This window comes from Scyliorhinus torazame, chromosome 7 (genome assembly GCF_047496885.1).
Source record: "Scyliorhinus torazame isolate Kashiwa2021f chromosome 7, sScyTor2.1, whole genome shotgun sequence".
NCBI classification, from domain to species: Eukaryota; Metazoa; Chordata; class Chondrichthyes; order Carcharhiniformes; family Scyliorhinidae; genus Scyliorhinus; species Scyliorhinus torazame.
The window spans coordinates 140,486,753-140,509,770 of record NC_092713.1 but is presented as its reverse complement, the minus strand read 5'-3'; the positions used below and the strand labels follow the sequence as shown (position 1 = coordinate 140,509,770).

Here is a 23,018-nt window from a genome sequence, read left to right as displayed (position 1 = left end):
CTTTGTCCAATTATCTTTTCATTAATAAGCTGCTTCATTTGTGAAAAATCAATGTGTAGAAATCCTATAACTACCAATTTGTTTTCCTAAATGACCAATGAGATATATCAATTTTACATCATGGTTTGTGTAATGTTCTCTGTATGCACGGATAGCGAAGTCTTTGTAGTTGAAGTGAAGAGAACATACGGCTTTGTAAATGAACAAAACTGTTTATTAATTAACTAAACCACTAAAGGGTTTCTATGATGTCTACTAAGATTACAGTTGGATATGACGGCTAAATGCAAACAGCTATGATTTACTATTATTGATTACTGTTGACTCAGGAGCTGCTCAAATTGCGACTGCACTCTGTGCTTGCTGTCCAGGTTCTCTGTCTCACATGTGGGTGTCTTGCAGTGATGTTCTCCTGATGCCACACCACCTACGGTCGGATGCTAGAATACATCCTGTCTCACCATGTGTCCATTACAGTACCATTACAATACCTTGGCCTCACCATTGAAGCCATATCCCAAATTATTTTTAGAGATAACAGTGGACATTAGGACCAGGCTCCATGGCACCATGATATGGTGGTGACTGGGTAGTTCGTAGAACCATAGAATGCCTACAGTGCAGAAGGAGGCCATCCAGCCCATCAGGTCTGTACTAATCTTCCAAAAGACCACCCTACCTAGGCCCACTCTCCCACCCTACCTAGGCCCACTCTCCCACCCTACCTAGGCCCACTCTCCCACCCTACCTAGGCCCACTCTCCCACTCTAATCCCATAACCCCACCTAACGTGCTCATCTTTGGGCACTAAGGGGCAATTTAGCATCACCAATCCACCTAACCTGCACATCTTTGGGCTGTGGGAGTTCACACATGAAGAATGCCAAGCTCGGCTTTTGGATTTTATTTGTGGATTGCTTGGTTCTTGGTGCAACAACTGCAAGTTTAACTTTATGTCCGCACTCGTCCACTCCATCACCCCTCGCTCCTTGCTTTACCAGAGTTCACAACACAAAGTTACTTTCCTACAATTGTCAGGATCAGCGGCATTTACTAAACGACAAAATAAATTGTTGGTTGGTTTAAAACAGATAGAGGTAAACAAGGCAGAAGCAAGAAATGGTGCTTGAACGTTTCTCTGCCTGCTAAAAAGTTGACCAGCTCCCAGCTGAGCCATTGTTAATTTTAGATATCTTTAGAAAACTCTGAATTGGAAACATTAGACATGGAAATTCAGCAGTGTAATCAGATGAATGGGACAAGAAGGAACTCCAACATCATTGCATAATTTATATATGCATAATCTCTTTTTTTTTTAAATGTTTTTAATTCTCCTCCTTTTTCACATTTTCTCCCACATTTACACCCATCAACAATAAACAATAATCAACAAGATATGTCAATCCCCATAATAACAACGATCCCATCCGCCCACCAACCCCCAAACCTCAACCCGCATGTTTACATAAACAAATGACAAAAAGGAATCGGGGATTACCCGTAGTCACCCTTAATCTACACAGCTCCCCCCCCCCCCCCCCCACCCACACCCCCAACCAACGCCATCCAGCCTCTAAGACAGTACCGTATATGATGCCCCAAAGTTGTACCCCCCCCCCAACCCAAGTCTCCAGCTCCTCCCGTCCACTGCCTCTTGTAAAAGTCCTCCTCCCAACCTCGGTTCCTTCCCCCCAACTTTCCACCCCGGCTAGACCACTCTGACCCTGTTCTGCCAGGCTCCGATGGCCGCAGCCCCTCCCCCCACCTCACTCACGTTCACTGGCCGGCTTAAACCGGCCAGCGAAGAGGCCCCCGCCCGGGTCCCTTTCCCCCTTGCCCGGTCCTAGGAAAGCCCAAAGATCCCCATTTAGCACACAAACCCCACATATCCACCTACACCCCAAAGAGCCCTCCTTTCGAGTGAAAGTCCCGTCCCTTCCCTTGTCCACATATATGCAACATTGGCTCCTTTAGCCTCTACACCCACGCGCAGTGATACAAAAAAAGAAGAAAATACAGTCATGAGGTTACATCGGCACATGGCCGTTCCTCAATTTGTCAGTTCTGCCACAGTCCTTCTGCCTTCGCAAACTCCTCCGCTGCTTCCGCCGTTCCAAAATAAAAGTCCCTGAGCTTATAAGTCACCCTCAGCTTCGCTGGATATACAATGCCGCACTGCACCTTGCCAATGTACAGTGCCCTCTTCACCCGGTTGAAGGCAGCCCGCCTCCTCGCCAGCTCCACCGTAAAGTCCTGGTATACACGTATACCAGCTCCAGCCCACTGCACCACCCGCTTCTGCAGAAAGATTTAGACAGTTTAGGAGAGTGGTCCAAGAAATGGCTGATGAAATTCAACGTGGGCAAGTGCGAGGTCTTGCACTTTGGAAAAAAGAATAGAGGCATGGACTATTTTCTAAACGGTGACAAAATTCATAATGCTGAAGTGCAAAGGGACTTGGGAGTCCTAGTCCAGGATTCTCTAAAGGTAAACTTGCAGGTTAAGTCCATAATTAAGAAAGCAAATGCAATGTTGTCATTTATCTCAAGAGGCTTGGACTATAAAAGCAGGAATGTACTTCTGAAGCTTTATAAAGCATTAGTTAGGCCCCATTTAGAATACTGTGAGCAATTTTGGGCCCCACACCTCAGAAGGACATACTGGCACTGGAGTGGGTCCAGCGGAGATTCACACGGATGATCCCAGGAATGGTAGGCCTAACATACGATGAACGTCTGAGGATCCTGGGATTATATTCATTGGAGTTTAGGAGGTTGAGGGGAGATCTAATCGAAACTTACAAGATAATGAATGGCTTAGATAGGGTGGATGTAGGGAAGTTGTTTCCATTAGCAGGGGAGACTAGGACCCGGGGGCACAGCCTTAGAATAAAAGGGAGTCACTTTAGAACAGAGATGAGGAGAAATTTCTTCAGCCAGAGAGTGGTGGGTCTGTGGAATTCATTGCCACAGAGAGCGGTGGAGACCGGGATGTTGAGTGTCTTTAAGACAGAAGTTGATAAATTCTTGATTTCTCGAGGAATTAAGGGCTATGGAGAGAGAGCGGGTAAATGGAGTTGAAATCAGCCATGATTGAATGGTGGAGTGGACTCGATGGGCCGAATGGCCTTACTTCCGCTCCTATGTCTTATGGTCTTATGCTTGGCCCAGCTCAGGACCTTCTCCTTCACACTGTACCTACGGAAGCACAGAGTCACTGCCCTTGGCGGCTCACTCGCCTTTGGTACAGGCCTCCACGACCGATGAGCCCGATCCAGTTCATATCGGGAGGGGTCCTCCCCCTCCCCCAATAGTTTTGCCAGCATCGCGGCAAAATACTCAGTCGGCTTCGGTCCTTCAACTCCTTCGGGCAGCCCCACGACCCTCAAATTCTGTTGCCTGGATCTGTTTTCCAGATCTTCCATTTTTCCTCGCAGATTCTTGTTCGTGTCCATCACCTTCCGCATCTCCTTCCCCATCGAGGCAAGTTGATCACCGTGCTGCAATACCATCTCCTCCACTTCCTTCAGCGCCTCCCCTTGCTCTCGCACCTCCGCCACTGCGCTCGCCACCGCCGTCTTCACTGGGGAAACCGCCTCCTCCACCAGCACATTCAAAACCTCCCTCATCTCCTTCCTCACCGTCTCCATGCATTTCGCAATCTGCGCCAACTGCTTTTGGAATTCCGCAGCCATCACCTTAGTTATTTCTTCAGCCGTAAGCACTGTGGCCTCCCCTGGTGCTCCAGCCTCCATTTTCTTTGTTGACCCCTGGTTCATCAGCTGGTTCATCCCCTCTCCAACGGACTTTCAGCCGCTTTTTTCCCGTCCGTTTTTTTGGTGTTTTTCGACATCCTTCTTCTCCTTGCGCTGTCTCCCGACTTTTACTGCCGTCGCTGGCCCTAGGACCGGGCGTTACTCCCCGAAAATGCCGTTCCCGAACGGGAGCCCTCCAATGTGCGGCTGCCTCCCGCCCGCCGTCACCGGAAGACCATACATGCATAATCTCAATGAGCATGTTAATTATTACTCTGCAAAAGTGCTTATGCGGATTATGCTGGAGAGAAGACAAATCACATCTTGATTCAGATGCTCACGATACCACCCAAGATTTTCAATTTTCTGAAAAAAGTAACTTGCTATCAATGATCTGACATCTCTCAAACATTATAAAGTGCTCTGCATGTCACTCGTTGGAGTTGTGCAGGTGAGTGGTGATGGTGTGTTATAATTCACTCTGGAAGTCCGAGTTGCTGTGGGCAGGAGTTATCACAATCCCTCACTACCTTTGAACAGAGGATAATTGAGAGCCACCCACATTGCTGTGGATCTGGAGTCACATGTGGCCAGATTAGGTAAGGATAGCAGATTTCCTTCCCAAAAGGGCATTATGAAATGAAATTCGCTTATTATCACAAGTAGGCTTCAAACGAAGTTACTGTGAAAAGCCCCTAGTCGCCACATTCCGGCGCCTGTTCGGGGAGGCTGGTACGGGAATTGAACCGTGCTGCTGGCCTGCCTTGGTCTGCTTTAAAAGCCAGCGATTTAGCCCTGTGCTAAACCAGCCATTAGTGAACCCAATGGATTTTCATAACAATCGACAGCGGTTTCACAGTCATCATTAGACTTTTAATTCCAGATTTTATTGGATTCAAACTTCACCAACTGCCCAGAGAGGCCCTGTGTCTCTGGATTATAGTCCAGTGACAATATCACTACGCCGCCACCTCCTGATGGCTCTCAGGCAGGGATTCTACCCATTGTGCCAGAAGGCCCCCTTAGGTAAATGGTGCGTATCTCTTGGCAATGATACTTATGAAATGATGGCTGTCTAAGTGCTAAAGGGCCAGGCTCGAGAGCTGCAGTAATAATTTCCCTGGCAGTTTTCTCAATCTCCCCCCCTGTTTTCCCAACCTTCCTCCCTGAAAGGTTGATTGGAACCCTGGAAAGGTGATGTCAAGCAGTTATGGCAAGACATCAAGGACCCCAGTCCAAGAAGATTTATCCCTCATATTCCGGTTGCCAACTCTTTCGGATTGTTCCAGAGTCTCCAGGAATGAAAGGACATGGCTGCAAGAAAACTAGGAGAAAAATTGAAGTTTTGGATTTCATTTTCTTTCAACATTTTTGTTTGTGATTGTAATAATATTGGGGAAGATTGTCTGATGAAGAATTTGGAGGCAGGATTATCCGTGGATGAAAAGTTCAATAGATAACCAGTGAAAAATGCAATAACAACATTGTTGGAACTTTTTGAACACAGAGGAATCAATGAATAGGGCTAGAGCATTACATTTTCATGTATTAATGCAATTTTCCAGATTATATTTAATAAAGTTCCTCATACAAATGTAATGGTTGAACTGAGATGACAGGAGATTAAAGCTGAAGTTCTAAATTGGACACTTAATTGGTTCTAAATCAAGAAATGTAACCTTGTTGCAGTTGCATAAGAGCTATTTAAGTGACTTCCGGGTGCGGCGATGACCAGCTAAGTCGCACGTTTCGGCACCTCCTGTTTTAACGGACTTTTGGGCTCTTATCGGGAGCCCCAATGGCAATTTTCGAAGGCTAAACCCACTGTGAGGCAACATAGAAGGGAGTCCCCCCGGATGTGAATGGACAGAAGAGATAATAGTGGCCAGATTGCGGAGGATCCTCTGGAGCAGCGGCAAAGAAGGGAAGTGAGAAGCAAGATGGCGGTGGAGGGAGGCCAATTGGTATGGGGCCTGGAACAGCAGGAGTTCCTCCGGCGATGTGTGGAGGAGCTCAAGAAGGAGGTGCTGGCGCCGATGCTGCAGGCGATTGAGGGGTTAAAGGAGGCGCAGAAGACCCAAGAGATGGAGCTCCGTGGAGTGAAGGCAAAAGCTGCCGAAAATGAGGACGAGATACAGGGCTTGGTGGTGAAGACGGAGACGCACGAGGCACTGCATAAGAGGTGTATAGAGAGACTGGAAGCCCTGGAAAATAGCTCGACGAGGAAGAACTTAAGAATTTTGGGTCTTCCCGAAGGGGCAGAGGGAGCCGACGTTGGGGCGTATATGAGCACGATGCTCCATACCTTAATGGGAGCTGCGGCCCCGACGGGCCCCCTGGAAGTGGACAGAGCGTATCGAGTCCTCGTGAGAAGACCAAAGGCAGGAGAAATACCTCGAGCAATAGTGGTGAGGTTCCACCGCTACAAGGACAGGGAGATGGTCCTGAGATGGGCGAAAAAGACACGGAGCAACAGGTGGGAGAACGCGGTGATCCGCGTGTATCAGGATTGGAGTGCGGAGGTGGCGAGAAGGAGGGCGAGTTTCAATCGGGCCAAGGCGGTGCTCCACAAGAGGAAAATGAAGTTCGGAATGTTGCAGCCGGCAAGACTGTGGGTTACATACCAGGGTAAACACCACTACTTCGAGACGGCAGAAGAGGCGTGGACATTTATTGAAGATGAGAAGTTGGACTAGATTGGAAAAAGAGTGTTTGAAATGAAGTAGTGAGGTGGTGGTAAGGGACTGTGAATCAGATGGGGGAAAATTTTCTTTCCCCTCGAAGGGGGGGGGGGGGACACGAAGAAATGTGGGCGCCGGTGGGGAACGAGAGGGGGAAGGAGAGAGGGAGCTGCGCCATCAGGGGCGGGGCCGAGAGGGAAGCACGGGCTTTGTTCCCGCGCTATGGAAATTGTGGTGGGAAAAGGGGGCGCAGGAAGGAGGGGGCCTCACATAATGGGAGGCTAAGGATAAACGGGGGAAGCTGAGGTCAGCCAGAGTTTGCTGACTTCCGGAAGCAATATGGGGGGAGCAACTAAGCTAGAGAGGGATCTAGGGGGGGGGGGGGGGTAACTGGGTTGCTGCTGCTAAGGGGAAGGGGGAGCTGTTACGGGATGGGATGGTCGGGACGGGAGGGCGCCGTCGGGGGGATAAGCGGGTGCGTGGGAACCGGGTGAGGAGCTGGTCTAAAAAAGGGGATGGCTAGTCGACGAGGGGGGGGGGGGGGTAAAGAGCCCCCCAGCCCGGTTGATCACGTGGAACGTGAGAGGGTTGAATGGGCCGATTAAGAGGGCAAGGGTATTTGCGCACCTAAAGAAGATAAAGGCAGACGTGGTCATGCTTCAGGAGACGCACCTGAAACTGGCGGATCAGGTCAGATTAAGAAAAGGATGGGTGGACAGGTATTCCACTCGGGCTTGGATGCGAAAAATAGAGGGGTGGCAATACTGGTGGGGAAACAGGTATTGTTTGAGACGAAGACCATTGTGGCGGACAGTGGGGGTAGATACGTGATGATGAGTGGCAGATTGCAAGGTGAGGCGGTGGTGCTGGTGAATGTATATGCCCCGAACTGGGATGACGTGAACTTTATGAAGCGTATGTTGGGGCGCATCCCGGACCTGGAGATGGGGAAGTTGGTAATGGGGGGAGACTTCAACACGGTGCTGGACCCAGGGCTTGACCGGTCCAGATCTAGGACCGGGAGGAGACCGGCAGCGGCCAAGGTGCTTAAGGGCTTTATGGAGCAGATGGGAGGAGTGGATCCCTGGAGATTTACTAGGCCAAGGAATAAAGAGTTTTCCTTCTTCTCCCATGTCCACAAAGTGTACTCCCGGATAGAATTCTTTGTCCTGGGAAGGGCGCTGATCCCGAAGGTGGCAGGAACGGAGTATTCGGCTATAGCCATTTCAGATCATGCCCCACATTGGGTAGATCTGGAAGTAGGAGAGGAAAAGGAACAGCGCCCACTCTGGAGATTAGATATGGGACTGTTGGCGGACGAGGGGGTATGTGTAAGGGTGAGGGGATGTATTGAAAGGTACCTAGAGATTAATGATGACGGAGAGGTCCAGGTGGGAGTGGTCTGGGAGGCGCTGAAGGCGGTGGTTAGAGGGGAGCTGATCTCCATAAGGGCCCATAAGGGGAAACAAGAGGGTAAAGAAAGGGAGAGATTATTGAGGGAGATTTTGAGGGCGGATAGGCAATATGCGGAGGCTCCAGATGAAGGGCTATACAGGGAAAGACGGAGATTGCACACGGACTTTGACTTGTTGACCACGGGTAAGGCGGAGGCACAATGGAGGAAGGCACAGGGAGTGCAGTATGAATATGGAGAGAAGGCGAGCCGGCTGCTGGCCCAACAACTTAGGAAGAGGGGGGCGGCGAGAGAGATCGGAGGGGTTAGAGACGAGGAGGGAAAGATGGAACGGGGAGCGGAGAGGGTGAACGGGGTGTTTAAGGTATTTTACGAGAGGCTATATAAGGCTCAACCCCCGGAAGGGAAAGAGGGAATGATGCGTTTCCTAGACCAGCTGGAGTTCCCCAAGGTTGAGGAACAGGAGATGACAGGACTGGGAGCGCAGATTGAGGTGGAGGAGGTGGTAAAAGGAATTGGGAACATGCAGGCAGGGAACGCCCCGGGACCGGATGGGTTCCCGGTGGAGTTCTATAGGAAATACGTGGACCTGCTGGCCCCACTTCTGACGAGAACCTTTAATGAGGCTAGGGAAAGGGGAACACTACCCCCGACGATGTCGGAGGCGACGATATCGCTGATCCTGAAAAGAGACAAAGACCCGCTGCAGTGCGGGTCATACAGGCCTATTTCCCTCTTGAACGTAGATGCCAAGCTTTTGGCCAAGGTGATGGCGACAAGGATAGAGGACTGTGTCCCTGGGGTGGTGCATGATGATCAAACGGGGTTTGTTAAAGGGAGGCAATTGAATGCTAATATACGGAGGCTGCTGGGGTGATGATGATGCCCCCACCGGAGGGGGAGGCGGAGATAGTGGTGGCGATGGATGCAGAGAAAGCATTTGATAGAGTGGAGTGGGACTACCTGTGGGAAGTACTGAGGAGATTTGGATTTGGAGAGGGGTTCATTAGATGGGCTCAGCTCCTGTACAGGGCAAGTGTGATTACAAATAGGCAACGATCTGACCACTTCCGACTATATAGGGGTACAAGACAGGGATGTCCCCCGTCCCCGTTACTGTTTGCGTTGGCAATTGAGCCACTGGCCATAGCGCTGAGGGGCTCCAGGAAGTGGAGGGGGGTACTTAGAGGAGGAGAAGAGCATCGGGTGTCATTGTACGCGGATGATTTGTTGTTGTATGTCGCGGACCCAGTGGAGGGGATGCCTGAGATAATGCAGATACTCAGGGAGTTTGGAGAATTTTCAGGATATAAATTGAAAATGGGGAAGAGTGAACTGTTTGTGATGCACCCCGGGGAACAGGGCAGGGGAATAGATGATTTACCGTTGAGGAGGGTAACAAGGGATTTCCGGTATTTAGGGATCCAGGTGGCCAGGAACTGGGGAACCTTGCATAAGCTTAACTTGGCACGACTGGTAGAGCAGATGGAAGAGGACTTTAGGAGGTGGGACATGGCGCCCCTGTCATTGGCGGGCAGGGTGCAGGCGGTTAAAATGGTGGTCCTTCCGAGGTTTCTTTTTGTGTTCCAGTGCCTCCCTGTACTGATTACAAAAGCCGTTTTTAAGAAGGTGGACAAGAGTATTATGAGCTTTGTGTGGGCTGGAAAGACCCAAAGAGTAAAGAGGGGGTTCCTGCAGCGCAGTAGGGACAGAGGGGGACTGGCACTGCCGAGTCTAAGTGATTATTATTGGGCCGCCAACGTGTCAATGATATGTAAGTGGATGAGGGAAGGGGAAGGAGCGGCGTGGAAAAGACTGGAGATGGCGTCCTGTAGGGGAACTAGTCTAAAAGCACTGGCGACGGCGCCGTTACCGTTCTCCCTGAAAAAATACACCACAAACCCAGTGGTGGTGGCAACTCTGAAAATTTGGGGGCAGTGGAGACGACATAAGGGATTGACGGGTGCCTCAGTGTGGTCCCCGATAAGGAACAACCATAGGTTCGTCCCAGGAAGGATAGATGGGGGATTTAAATCTTGGCAGCGAGCAGGAATTGCGAAATTGAAGGACTTGTTCTTAGACGGGACGTTCGCGAGTCTGGGAGCACTGACAGAAAAACATGGGTTGCCACCTGGGAATGCATTTCGCTATATGCAAGTGAGGGCATTTGTGCGGCAACAGGTGAGGGAATTTCCGCAGCTCCGGCGCAAGAGATCCAGGACAGAGTGATTTTGGGGGCATGGGTGGGTGATGGTAGGGTGTCAGATATATATAGGGAAATGAGAGACGAGGGGGAGGCGATGGTAGAGGAGCTGAAGGGAAAATGGGAGGAGGAGCTGGGGGAAGAGATTGAGGAGGGGCTGTGGGCAGATGCCCTAAGTAGGGTAAACTCTTCGTCCTCGTGTGCCAGGCTCAGCCTGATACAATTCAAGGTTCTACACAGGGCGCATATGACGGGAGCAAGGCTGAGTAGATTTTTTGGAGTGGAAGATAGGTGCGGGAGATGCGCGGGAAGCCCGGCGAACCACACCCACATGTTTTGGTCATGTCCGGTATTGCATGGGTTCTGGGTGGGTGTGGCAAAAGTGATCTCGAAGGTGGTGGGGGTCCGGGTCAAACCAAGCTGGGGGTTGGCTATATTTGGGGTTGCAGAGGAGCCGGGAGTGCAGGAGGCGAGAGAGGCCGATGTTTTAGCCTTTGCGTCCCGAGTAGCCCGGCCAAGGATTCTACTTATGTGGAAAGAAGCTAAGCCCCCGGGTGTGGAGGCCTGGATCAATGACATGGCAGGGTTCATAAAATTGGAGCGGATAAAGTACGCACTAAGAGGTTCGGCTCAAGGGTTCACCAGGCGGTGGCAACCGTTCCTCGACTATCTCGCAGAGCGATAAGGGAAAATAGGAAAGGTAGCAGCAGCAACCCAGGGGGGAGGGGGTGTGGGGGAGGGCTCAGTTGGGTCCTCAGGGGTTTTATGTGTGTGTTTATATATTAGTTATTTATATTAGATGTTACGAAGTTACTATTTTAGTTACTATTTCTGTTGTTTCTTATTTTGTTGTTGGCAGTTGCCGTTAGTTAGCATATTATTTATTTTAAAAAATGATCAATGCATATATTATTGCAAAGTTGTAAAATGGGAAATTTTTGTTTGATCGAAAAAATTTAATAAAATATATTTTTTAAAAAAGCTATTTAAGTCCTTGTAACCATCAAGTCCCTCCAGGATATAAATTTATAACCTTGGCGGAGAGGCTGCTGGTAGAAGGTTTAGGTTTGCACCACATTTCCGGCATTTTCCACAGATTTTCGACCATTGGAAGAAATGTTGCAGACATTCAACCATTTAATGTTTACCACACCATGGATAGGTTTACACATTCTGACCTAATCCTGTTCTCTGAACCATCATTGAGATTACTCGTCCATTCACAAATCTGACAGACACCTTTTGTGTATTAGAGATGCACCAATGAAGTTATCATTGATGCACTATCAATTACGACAAGACGACAGTAGAATGTAATCGAGGCTATTATACAGAGATGTGTGGCCTCCTGCAGCAGCTTACAAAATGGCTGCTGTTCGGAGAGCACACACATTTATACTCCGCCTCCTGGGCGGAGCCAGCAGGCAGGGATCTACCCCCATACCTGTAGTACAGGGGCCTTACCGTAATACTCATATATACAATATAATCCAACAGTGGTGACTACCACATTCACCCCCTGTTAAAAAATGAGTCCAGCTGGGATGGTGGAAAACTATAAACATACAGATTGGTTTTAAAATTACAGAGAAGGTTACAAATTTAGACGATCGGGCACCTTGATCTGTCGTTGAGAGCGCCGCAGTGCTGGTGGCGACTCAGACGTCGGCTTGGTCTTCGGTGACTCCGGGGAGCGTGTCAAAATCCTCTTCATCCCCGGGTGGGAGCAAGGGGAGGATGGATTGTCCTGGAGCGCGGGCTGCGGTGGGGTGCGCCGGGAGAGGGGAGGGTGGCGCCGGGGCGGGGGGGACCCAGCTGGTGCCAGATCCCTGAGGGAGACTGTGCCTTGGCGGCCGTCAGTGTTAGCTACGTAGGCGTACTGCGGGTTTGCATGGAGTAGCTGTACTCTCTCAACCAACAGGTCCGCCTTGTGGAGCTGAACGTGCTTGCGGAGGAGAACGGGTCCTGGAGCTGCCAGCCACATTGGGAGCGAAACCCCTGAGGTGGACTTCCTGGGGAAGGCAAAGAGACGTTCATGGGGGGTTTCGGTGGTCGCGGTGCACAGGAGCGACCGAATGGAATGCAGGGGCGTCAGGGAGGACCTCCTGCCAGTGGGAGGCCGGGAGATTTCTGGATCGTAGGGCCAGCTGGGCGGCCCTCCAGACCGTCCCATTCTCCCGCTCCACCTGCCCGTTTCCCCTGGGGTTGTAGCTGGTCGTCCTGCTCGAGGCAGTGCCCTGTTGAGCAGGTACTGGCGCAGCTCTTCGCTCATAAATGAGGATCCCCAGTCGCTGTGGACGTAGGCGGAGAAACTGAACAGAGCAAAGCTGGTGTTGAGGGCTTTGATAACGGTGGCAGGCGTCATATCAGGGCATGGGACGGCGAAGGGGAATCGGGAATACTCGTCGACCACATTAAGAAAGTACGTGTTGCGGTCGGTGGAGGGGAGGGGCCCTTTGAAGTCCACGCTGAGGCGTTCAAAGGGGCGGGAGGCCTTCACCAGACATGCACGGTCTGGTCGGTAGAAGTGCGGTTTACACACCACGCAGACCTGGCAGTCTCTGGTGACAGCCCTGACTTCCTCGATGGAGTAGGGCAGATTGCGGGCCTTAATAAAGTGGTAAAAGCGGGCGACTCCTGAGTGACAGAGATCGTCGTGCAGGGTCCGGAGTCGGTCCACTTGTGCGCTGGCACATGTACCTCGGGACAGGGCATCGGGGGGCTCGTTGAGCTTACCAGGGCAATACAAAATCTCGTAATTGTAGGTGGAGAGCTCGATCCTCCACCTCATGATTTTATCATTTTTGATCTTACCCCGCTGTATGTTGTTAAACATGAAGGCAACCGACCATTGGTCAGTGAGGAGAGTGAATCTCCTGCCGGCCAGGTAATGCCTCCAATGTCGCACAGCTTCAACAATCGCTTGGGCCTCCTTTTCGATGGAGGAGTGCCGAATTTCGGAGGCATGGAGGGTGCGGGAAAAGAATGCCACGGGCCTGCCTGTCTGGTTGAGGGTGGCGGCCAGAGCGACGTCTGATGCATCGCTCTCGACTTGGAATGGGAGCGTCTCGTCGACCGCGTGCATCGGGGCCTTGGCAATGTCAGCCTTGATACGGTTGAAGGCCTGGGGAGCCTCGGCCGTCAGTGGGAAAGCGGTGGATTGAATGAGTGGGTGGGCCTTGTCCGCATAGTTTGGGACCCACTGGGCGTAATACGAAAAGAACCCCAGGCATCGTTTGAGGGCCGTGGGGTAGTGGGGGAGGGGGAGTTCCATGAAGGGGCACATGCGATCGAGGTCGGGCCCTAGAACTCCGTTCTGAACCACATCGCCGACGATGGCTAATCGGTTCATGCTGAACACACACTTCTCCTTGTTGTGAGTTAGGTTGAGGAGTGTGGCGGTGTGGAGAAATTTGGAAAGGTTAGCGACGTGGTCCTGCTGGTCGTGGCCGCAGATGGTGACGTTGTCCAGGTACGGGAAAGTGGCCCGCAGCCCGTACCGGTCAACCATTCGGTCCATCTCCGGTTGGAAGACCAAGACCCCGTTGGTGACACCGAAAGGAACCCTAAGGAAATGATAAAGGCGGCCGTCTGCTTCAAACGTAGTGTATGGGCAGTCCGCCTTACGGATGGGGAGCTGGTGATAGGCAGATTTCAGGTCCACTGTCGAGAAGACCTGGTACTGTGCAATCTGATTGACCATATCAGATATGCATGGGAGGGGGTACGCGTCGAGCTGCGTGTACCGATTGATGGTCTGACTGTAGTCAACAACCATCCTGTTTTTCTCCCCGGTTTTCACCATTACCACTTGGGCTCTCCAGGGCCTGTTGCTGGCCTCGATGAAATGAAATCAAATGAAATGAAAATCGCAAGTAGGCTTCAAATGAAGTTACTGTGAAAAGCCCCTAGTCGCCACATTCCGGCGCCTGTTCGGGGAGGCTGTTACGGGAATCGAACCGTGCTGCTGGCCTGCCATGGTCTGCTATCAAAGCCAGCGATTTAGCCATGTGCTAAACAGCCACTAGTCCTTCCTTCAGCAGACACTGGACCTCAGACCTGATGAAGGTCCTGTCCTGGGCGCTGTACCGTCTGCTCCTGGGGGCGACGGATTTGCAATCCGGGGTGAGGTTTGCAACCAGGAAAGGCGGGTCGACGTTAAGGGTCGCGAGGCCGCAAACAGTAAGGGGTGGTAGGGGCCCGCCAAATTTCAGGGTTAGGCTCTGGATGTTGCACTGGAAGTCCAGGCCGAGTAGCAAGGCATCGCAGAGGTTGGGGAGGACATAGAGCAGGAAGCCGCTGAACTCTACGCCCTGGACGGTGAGGGTGGCGATGCAGTACCCCCGGATCGCCACAGAGTGGGATCCGGAGGTCAGGGAGATTCTTTGGTTAGCGGGGTGTACCGCGAGGGAGCAGCGCCTTACCGTATCGGGGTGGATGAAGCTCTCAGTGCTCCCGGTGTCCAGAAGGCAGGATATCTCGTGCCCATCGATCTTCTTACGAGGAAAGGTTGAGGGTGCTAGGCCTTTTCTCATTAGAGCGGAGAAGGATGAGGGGCGACTTGATAGAGGTTTATAAGATGATCAGGGGAATAGATAGAGTAGACAGTCAGAGACTTTTTCCCCAGGTGGAACACACCATTACAAGGAGACATAAATTTAAGGTGAAAGGTGGAAGATATAGGAGGGATATCAGAGGTAGGTTCTTTACCCAGCGAGTAGTGGGGGCATGGAATGCACTGCCTGTGGAAGTAGTTGAGTCGGAAACATTAGGGACCTTCAAGCAGCTGTTGGATAGGTACATGGATTACGGGAAAATGATATAGTGTAGATTTATTTGTTCTTAAGGGCAGCACGGTAGCATTGTGGATAGCACAATTGCTTCACAGATCCATGGTCCCAGGTTCGATTCCAGCTTGGGTCATTGTCTGTGCGGAGTCTGCACGTCCTCCCCGTGTCTGCATGGGTTTCCTCCGGGTGCTCCGGTTTCCTCCCACAGTCCAAAGATGTGCGGGTTAGGTGAATTGGCCAATGATAAATTGCCCTTAATGTCCAGATTGCCCTTGGTGTTGGGTGGAGGTGTTAAGTTTCGGTAGGGTGCTCTTTCCAAGAGCTGGTGCAGACTCAAAGGGCCGAATGGCCTCCTTCTGCACTGTAAATTCAATGATAATCTATGATTAATCTAGGACAAAGGTTCGGCACAACATCGTGGGCCGAAGGGCCTGTTCTGTGCTGTATTTTCTATGTTCTATGTTCACCTTTGTCGAAGCGGTCGGGAGGTTGTGCGGTCGAGACTGGTCGATCGTGACCGAGGCGAGACGCGGCTGGTCGTCAGCGGTTGCAGGCGATGAGCAGCCCGATGAGGTGCCCTACGGGCAGGGGTCCTGGGGCAGGCAAGATGGCGGCGCCCTCGGGCCGCACGTGTCCTGAGGCAGGCAAGATGGCGGTGCCGATTGGTTCTGAGGTAAGCAAGATGGCGGCGCCCACGGGCCGCACGTGTTGTGAGTGGAGCAAGGTGGTGGCGCCTACGGGCCGCACGTGGTCTGAAGAGAGGAAGATGGCGGCACCCACTGGCCGCACGTGGGTGGTGCCGGGACAATAACGGCGATTGAGCGGGCCTGGCACACTGCAGCGAAATGTCCCTTCTTGCCACAGGCCTTGCAGAGCGCGCTCCGCGCCGGGCAGCGCTGCCGGGGGTGTTTTGGCTGTCCGCAGAAGTAGCACTTGGGTCCCCTGGGGTTGGTTGGCTGCCGCACGGCACAGGCGTGGGGTTGATTGATGGCGGTCGCTGATGTGGTCCACGGTGGGGTGGCCGCTGGCGGGGTCCACAGGGGGGGTGGGCCGTGCGGTCAGAAGCATAAGCCTGTACGTTGCGTGAGGCGACCGTGAGCGAGAGCGCTAGTTTCTTGATCGCCGTGAGGTCAAGCTTCTAAGAGGCGCTGGCGGATGTAGTCAGACCCAATGCCCGTAACGAACGCGTCTCTTTAGCAGGTTCGAATGTTCAGTGGCCAAAATGGCCTGGCCGTCGCAGGCTCTCACCAGGGCGATGAGGGTACGCCAGAAATCTTCCACAGACTCACCGGGAAGTTGGTGCCGCGTGGATAGGAGGTGCCTGGCGTAGATCTTGTTGGTCTGCTGAGCGTAATTCTCCTTCAGTAGCGCCATGGCCTCTGCGTAGTTGGCGTGCCCTGGACGAGGGGAAAAACGTTGGAGCTCAGCCGCGTGTACAGAATCTGGAGCTTCTGTGCTTCTGAGATTGGGTCTAGCGTAGATCCGATGTATGCTTCAAAGCAAGCTAGCCAATTTTGGAAGTCCTTTTTGGCGTTGTCTGCTTGAGGATGCAGCTGCTGGCAATCCGACTTGATGCGGAGGTCCATCTCTGAAAAATCTCTGTGTAATAAATTGATGCACTATCAATTACGACGCGACGAGAGTAGAATGTAATCGAGGCTTTATTACACAGAGATGTGTGGCCTCCTACAACAGCTTACAAATTGGGCGGAGCCAGCAGGCAGGGACCTACCCCCATACCTGTCGTACAGGGGCCTTACCGTAATACCCATATATACAATATAATACAACAGTGGTGACTACCACAGTCATGACAACCTAGCCTGTACTCAGCAATGTTAGTGTTGTGTATTCTCTGGATTGGGGAGTGTTAGTGCTGTGTTTTGACTGAGCTGGGAAGAGTTAGTGCTGTGTGTAGTGTTTGAGGATCATGGTATGTTCCTGTTAGGAGATATGTCGAATAACTGAGCTGTGGCATGTGGAATTGTCCCTTGCCCGTTGGGAATGGTGATGTCCAATATCTTGGATTTGCATGTAAATATTTGTTTTTGGGGTTGCAATGTTTAGGTCCATTGCGTGTTTGTAAGTTTCTGTTACTTTGTGTAAGGTGATTTATTTTTCTCTGTTGCCAATTAAACGTCCAGTGGAGGCCTGCTAATGGAGGGGCTCCTATAGACTGAACAACATTAAAAATGTACAAGCTGATTACCACTTCCCATTGATACACCCAGTAAGTACCCAGGAACTAAAGTCATTAATCCAAAGGCAGCTATTCATTAGATTGTGACGGGCTTGCAAAGAAAATCATTACACTCGCTAGGAATAGGCCTATAATATGGTCACAATCGGGGTTATTAAGAATTCACTCAATAAATTCATGCTGGCTATACTAAAGCTCTGACATAAAATTTATTGCAGAGGGGCACAGTACTATTAATTGCAAACAGATTATCTATTATTTTTGTGCAATGCTGTTCTTTATGCGAATCCATTATGGATCAATTGTTGCACTTCATTCCAACACCATTCCACGGCTTAAATTAAAACCATGGTAATGCCACAGGGCATATGGTGAATGAGCAAAGGTCATTTTGTTCATCTCTTCCAAGTCATTCTCAGATTTCCAACTATTTAGCCTTTGGCCCACCTTTCATCACAACATTTCTGCCATTATTGATCTGCGCAATCACCCCCTCGCCTCCGTCTTTGATACCTTGGGCGGGATTCTCCCCTACCCGGCGGGGCGGGGGGTCCCGGCGGGATGGAGTGGCGTGAACCGCCCCGGCGTCGGGCCGCCCCTAAGGTGCGTAATTCTCTGCACCTTTACGGGTCAAGCCCTCACCTTTAGGGGCTAGACCCGCGCCGGAGTGGTTGCCGTCCCGCTGGCTGGCGTGGAAGGCCTTTGGCGCCACGCCAGCCGGGGCTGAAGGGACTCCGCTGGCCGGCGAAAATCCACGCAGGAGCGTCAGCGGCTGCTGACGTCATACCCGCGCATGCGCGGGTGGGTCACCTCCGCGTCGGCCACTGCAGAGGCTATGGCCAACGAGGAGGGGAAAGTGTGCCCCCATGGCACAGGCTCGCCCGCAGATCGGTGGGCCCCGATCGCGGGCCAGGCCGCCGTGGGGCCACCCTCCGGGGCCAGATTGCCCTGCGCCCCCCCCTCCCCCCCGGAGCCCGCTCGCGCCGCCTGGTCCCGCCGGTAAGGGTGGTGGTTTAATTCACACCGGCGGGACCGGCATTACAGCAGCAGGACTTCGGCCCATCGCGGGCCGGAGAATCGCCGGGGGGGGGCCCGCCGATTGGCGGGGCGCAATTCCCGCCCCTGCCCAATATCCCTTGCCGGAGAATTCGGCAGCCGGCAGGGGCGGGATTCACGCCGCCCCGACCCGGCGGGGAGTCGGAGAATCCCGCCCCTTATCTCCATTACTCTTTCACACCCTGACCAGTCCCCTGCTCCGGCCCTTATCTTTGTTTCCTTAAATCCAAAGAACCCAGGCTTAAAAATATAGGGTGGACATGATATGGTATACAAGATGGTGTTTTAGAGCAGTATGTTGAGGAACCAACTAGGGAACATGCTACTCCTGATTTGGTAGTATGCAATGAGAAAGGGCTAATTAATAATCTTGTTGTGCAGGGTCATTTAGGAAACAGTGACCATAACATGATAGAATTCTTCATTAGGATGAAAAGTGAAGAAGTCTGTTCTGAAATTAGGGTTCTATATCTATTAAAAGGAAACCACAAAGGTATGAGGCATGGGTTGGCTAAGATAGATCAGGGAAGTTCATTAAATGACATGATGGTGGATAGGCAATGGCTAATATTTAAAGAAAGAATGCATGCACTGCAATTCCTTTTAGCGCTAATGAAGAAAAGCAGCTCAACTATGGCTTACAAAAAAAAGGACAGTATTAGCTCCAAAGAAGGGTCATATAAAGTTTCTCAAAGAAGTTTTTAAATGTTTGATGTTTAATCAGATGAGCTCAGTGTTCCCTAGGCTTAATTCACAGAGGAGTGGATGCCTCTGCAAATAATTGTCCAGTGTTGTAGCACGAGTCTCATACAGAGAAGCAATACATCTTGCATTTATTCAATAGCCAAAGCATAAAAAAGCATCACATTATAATTCACAGTGTGAGAAAATAAAAAAGATAGAAAAGGAAAATCGGAAATAGAGAGGTAGTTATTGGGAAACCGGAAGATGTAGCCACAAGCTTGGTTGGTGTTGGATTTTCAGAAATTATATAGAAGTTACAATGCTAACAAAAAAACATTTGGATCTGCCAGTCCTTATGGCTAACCTGGTCCTGGCCAAAGTTTATGTAGTGGTGTTCCACAGGGATCAGTGCTGGGACCTTTGCTGTTCGTAGTATATATAAATGATTTAGAGGAAAATGTAACTGGTCTGATTAGTAAGTTTGCAGACGACACAAAGGTTGGTGGAATTGCGGATAGCGATGAGGACTGTCAGAGGATAGAGCAGGATTTAGATTGTTTGGAGACTTGGGCGATGAGATGGCAGATGGAGTTTAATCCGGACAAATGTGAGGAATGCATTTTGGAAGGTCTAATGCAGGTAGAGAATATACAGTGAATGGTAGAACCCTCAAGAGTATTGACAATCAGAAAGATCTAGGTGTACAGGTCCACAGGTCACTGAAAGGGGCAACACAAGTGGAGAAGGTAGTCAAGAAGGCATCCGGCATGCTTGCCTTCATTGGCCGGGGCATTGAGTATAAAAATTGGCAAGTCATGTTGCAGCTGTATAGAATCTTAGTTAGGCCACACTTGGAGTTAGTGTTCAATTCTGGTCGCCACACTACCAGAAGGATGTGGAGGCTTCAGAGAGGGTGCAGAAGAGATTTACCAGGACGTTGCCTCGTATGGAGGGCATTAGATATGAGGAGAGGTTGAATAAACTCAGTTTGTTCTCATTGGAACGACGGAGGTTGAGAGGCGACCTAATAGAGGTCTACAAAATTATGAGGGGCATAGACAGAGTGGATAGTCAGAGGCTTTTTCCCAGGGTAGAGGGGTCAATTACTAGGGGGCATAGATTTAAGGTGCGAGGGGCAAGGTTTAGAGGAGATGTACGAGGCAAGTTTTTTACACAGAGGGTAGTGGGTGCCTGGAACGCCCTGCCGGAGGAGATGGTAGAAGCAGGGACGATAGTGACATTTAAGGGACATCTTGACAAATACATGAATAGGATGGGAATAGAGGGATACGGACCCCGGAAGTGCAGAAGATTTTAGTTTAGACGGGCAGCATGGTCGGCACAGGCTTGGAGGGCCGAAGGGCCTGTTCCTGTGCTGTACTTTTCTTTGTTCTTTGTTCTTTATGAGCTCTCACAAATAGCGCATCGGTCACCTCCTTTATGTTATTCTGTGCGGCGGACTGGGAGACATTGCAGAGGTCCCCCGTGCAGCCCTGTATGAGCCACGGGCATAAAACTTTAGTGCGGCTGTGACCTTCATTGCCACAGGCCCCAATGTCCCAGTCCATGTAGCGCCAGTTCCTGCATGACCTGGCACAGGTGATCCACTGTCCCCTAGGACTGACGCAGTTGTCCCTGACACTGCTTCTCCATCATCTCGACGTATATTGTTCTCCTCTGGTACACCTGTGCCTGGTAGTGTCTCCTCCAAGCTACCTCAATGTGTGACCCTGCCCCCAGTAACTCAGTAGGCCCTGCCACACCCTCCACTGCTGGTCGCTGGCCAAGTGCAGGCCTATGTTGATGTCCTCTGTGGCATTTCCCTACATGAGCCCCTCACAACTCCACGTGACAACCTCAATGGCCACTGAGGGCACAGGCAGGCATACATACCTGACCTGTGTGCTGACTTTCTGGGGGGATGTGGCTGAAACACTGCCACACCACTTGTCGTGTCAGGGCTGCCCGCTGAGCTGTGTTACCTTTGGCCCTTGTATTGGGGGCTAAACCTGTGTCAACTCTCTCTTATCGAGTGTTGAGTGCAAAGCATGAAGTTCAATGTTAGGGGACTCAGCTTCCAAAGGGTTACCTAGTGGGTGCTAATTAGTGGCAGAATCATGCATTACAATACTGACTTATTGGGCATAATTGATTTGTGAAGGAAGGGTCAGGGATATTATTAGGGAAGTGGCTTCCTCCTATGGCAGACGAGGCTCACCTGATTTATTTTAGACCTTCAGATTACACTCAATTTGATCCCTAACCTGCAATCCACAGCTTTCATAGGTAGCAGATCATATAAGCCTTCCATCCTGGACACCCAGCCATCCATGGTAAAATCCCAGATGGCCTGGGAGTGCCCACGCACACTGCTCATGCCGTACACCCTTGCAGCCTGAGGGTGGGAAATCAATGAGAAGGTGCACTGGGAGGAAACCCACACAGACACAGGGAGAACATGCAAACTCCACACAGTCACTGAAAGCCAGAATCGAACCTGGGTCCCTGGCGCTGTGAGGCAGCAATGCCCCTGTGCCACCGTACCCACCTCCTGCAGCTGAATGATGAATGAGTTAATACATATATTTTTAGGAGGGATTTTCTGCCCCTGAAAATAGGTAAAAAGCGAAAATTCAGAGGTGTTGACTCCGGTACAGTCTGCATATATTTTAGTCTCTACTTCTCTTGTTTGACACTATTTTAAAATTGAAAGTAAACACTGCAGCCACTAGATGGTGCTGCTACACTTACTTATGAGAAATGCAGGGTTGTCAGGAATTGTTAGGTGAAAAGGACCATCTAATTCGCCATCTACCATCCTGTTAATTGTATGATAGAATAATGGTGTTGCCCTACTTCTGCTCCTATTTTTGTGCTGCTGTTGATTAATGGTTAATACCAACCTTTAACAATTGGTCCACAACACATCTAGACACAACATGTGGTAAACTTCAATGATGGAGAACTTGTAGTCAAGATTGCCTTTAAATTCGAGTTTGTGATGTTTAAGTGCTTTCAGATTTCAATGTCATTCCAGATAGTCATTTTTAAATAATAATTTTGCACAGCCAGATGTTAAACGCTGTTATTGGGTGAGGGTGGGTGGGGGGAGGTCAGGAGTGGCTCGGGAGTGTAGGTGGGGGAGGAGAACAACAACATGTTTGCAGAGCAGACATATGATTGATTTGAATCTATCCTTCACAATCCAGCGTGCTGCCCATTGCATCGACTTTGTCCTGTCGTAGCTGCTTGCACTTCGATTGCAATCTTCTTAATGCTCCTTATTTTTAACATCTGTTTGAAATTAAAAATTGAAGACTTTCTTTATGGGATGTGACTACAATTGGGGGATTTCCTGCCAAGTTAAAATGAGAAGGCAGGGATTGAACCCATTCTGAATGCAGACTCTGTCATACTCCTTTGAGGGGAAGCACGCCATACCTTTCCTCGAAAACTGATATTTTCCAGAAATACGAGAGCCAACTCTCACTGATGGAGACTGTCCACTGGGAAATCAGTGCCCAGCCTGATTGCCAGTGGCAGTAGATATGGTTGCCAACTGAGCCATTTAAGTGGCCAATTAAGGGTGACTTCCTACCTCCTAGGGAAAGTTCCCAATGTCAGTAGGGTCCACTGCCATGTGAGATTGCTGGGTTATAAACCCTGGCAGATTCCAATGTATCTTTCTGGGCACTCCATGGCACATGGAACATTGGCAACAACACCACCAGTGCATCAACAATCTACGCCATCCCCATCCTTATCAGCTGGATCTATCTGCTTGGCACCGGCATCCCTCAACCTAACTCACTTGTGTTTGAGGGAGCCCTGCTATTGATGCACTCTCATGTTGGAGCTGGAGCCTCAACATTGTTCACTGCAGGTGTGGGCACTACTGTGGTTAGCAGGTTGCAGATAGGAAAAGTTTTATTTTTAATGTTCAGATTAAATTTTAGGGAAGATATAGCCAAGATATTGGAGCAGATAAATATTCACAGGAGAAATTCTGGTCAAACTTTGTGGGGGCAAATCCTCAGGTTGAGAGACTAAGCACACGCGTGTCCCCTGGCGAGGGTGTAATCCTCAGGTTGAGAGACTAAGCACACGCGTGTCCCCTGGCGAGGGTGTAATCCTCAGGTTGAGAGACTAAGCACACGCTTGTCCCCTGGCGAGGGTGTTTAGCTCCATGTGCAGTGCTGATAAACACATGGCTAATCATTGGCCATTGTAGCGAGA

At 50.6% G+C, this 23,018-nt stretch overlaps 1 protein-coding gene across 2 annotated transcripts in view; it reads left to right on the top strand.

Moving 5' to 3' along the window:
- LOC140426608 (procollagen galactosyltransferase 2-like) overlaps nucleotides 1-23,018 on the top strand; it is a 313,431-nt gene that overhangs the window by 208,304 nt on the left and 82,109 nt on the right. The gene's annotated exons all lie outside the window — the stretch shown is intronic.